This window comes from Biomphalaria glabrata, chromosome 18, assembly GCF_947242115.1.
Source record: "Biomphalaria glabrata chromosome 18, xgBioGlab47.1, whole genome shotgun sequence".
In the NCBI taxonomy this organism is placed as follows: Eukaryota; Metazoa; Mollusca; class Gastropoda; family Planorbidae; genus Biomphalaria; species Biomphalaria glabrata.
The window spans coordinates 5229425-5231385 of NC_074728.1; the positions used below are offsets into that span (position 1 = coordinate 5229425).

A 1961-nucleotide genomic window follows, 5' to 3' on the forward strand; every position below is an offset into this window, starting at 1 on the left:
TATAATAAATGTGTTTCACTTTAACGAAGCCTCGACCTTGGTAATGCCAGAGAATGAAACGTGATTAATTTCTAGGATAAATAAATAAATGTGGCTACATTTAAAGCAATTTTTGATTTTAATAAGGGCTATGAAATAATGATAATAACAAAAAAGTATTCCTAAAAAAAAATAAAAAAATGTGGACTTGGCAGTGCGAGACCACACAGCAAGATGCCGTGACCAGGATTCGAACCTGGGTTGTCGCGGCCACAACGCGAAGTACTAACCACTATACGATCACGGCCAGCGCGCCCACATAGACGCGCGACAGAGATTCACAGGTCATGACCACATCTATTTTTAGCCGCCACTTTTTTCCCTTCTACGACTTTCATCGGCACCTTCGACATGGAGGTCACGCTTCCATTCATATTGAATCTGCCCGGGACGGAGAGATCTAAGAATCTAGATCAACAATGAAAAAGAAGCTTCCAAGCTCTAGCTGTATAGGTACATTAGGTACCAGATATAAGTTCTAGATCGTCTATTTATGGAAATAATGTGACTATAAATGAAATAAGAACAATGTTGGATCAAAATGATTTCTTCAATTTGACCACATTGTGTGATTGTCCATTTTTGTCACTCACAATATTTTAATCGTATATTTAACGGGCGTATCCTTTGTGTAGGTTTTCAAATTTGATTAGCAGAATAGCAGCTTTACACCAGTTGCGTTGAAAAAAAAAAAAAAAACAGATTTGCTAGCACTACTGAGAGCCGCGGTAGCTGAGTGTTAAAGGGGTCCAGAGTTCGAATCTTGGCGATTTTTAGGGCGCCTCTGAGTCCACCCAGCTCTAATGGGTACCTGACATTAGTTCGGGAAATGTAAAGGTGGTTGGTCGTTGTGCTGGCCACATGACACCCTCGCTAGCCGTGACCCACGGAGTCAGATTATCTTAGCATCATCTGTCATATGATCCGCATGGTCTGAAAGGAGATTTAAAAAAATATTATTATAATATTTTTGAAGGTTGCAGAAATTTTCGGACAATCGCTAAAATGTAACGAATATCGGCTAAGTGGTGTGTAAGTGTGTGCGTGTGTGTGGTGCGTAGAATGTGGTGGTTAGTCCAGGGAAGAGGGATGTTTGGCTCAGATAGGATGAGTGTCAGCTCTCCCCGGACACCAAACAGCTGCTATTGACACGTGTCGTCTGCCCCAGTGAATCTCATTAATGGCACCAATGCTACCATCTGGACATTTCACTTTAAAAAAAAACAACTTTCCTTTTCCACTCCCAAGGCCGGATTTAAGTAAGTAGAGGCCTTACTCTCTTTCATATGTTTCAATAAAAATATACTTAGAAATATTCATCAGTATGTCTAAAAGCGTTTTATATTGTCGAAGAAAGAAATACTTGTACCTTTTCCTTTATTTTATGTTAATTTATTTTGTTTTATTAGTTTTAAATGTTCCTTCAGATTTTGAATGTAATGACACCCCAGCCCAAACCTCCCGCAGGACAACGGGGGATGGCGGCGAGCAGGATCTTCGAGACCACCGAACGTAAGTCCAGAGCGCATACCATACGACCAGGCAGCCATTGAGTTTGTGGAGGCTCTGACCCGGCACCTTCACGGAGGTCACGTCTGACCCATGGGGTCCGCATGGTCTACACTGTCTTATCCTTTCCACTCCGCCATTGGACACTTCAGAACAGAAGCCTAAAAAGTAAAATAGCAATAATACAATAAAAAAAAAACACCGAACTTAAAAATACAAAAAAAAAAAAAAAACAACAACAGCCTAACCAAGTAAAATACACATTTCTTATACCATATGCTAGGACAATTTGTTAAAAGTGCTCCTTCTTCTTTATTACCACTATATCATGGAACAGGTTGACTGAATCAGCCAGTGAATCCAGAATTTATCTAATTAAAATGCAAGACTATTATGCAATGGTAGTAGCCGAA

General features: G+C 40.1%; 1 non-coding gene across 1 annotated transcript; it reads right to left on the reverse strand.

Moving 5' to 3' along the window:
- Positions 1–214: 214 nt before the first annotated feature.
- On the reverse strand, positions 215–286 carry Trnah-gug (transfer RNA histidin (anticodon GUG)). Its single transcript has one exon. It is a non-coding gene; the product is annotated as a tRNA-His (tRNA).
- Between the last annotated feature and the right edge of the window lie 1675 nt (positions 287–1961).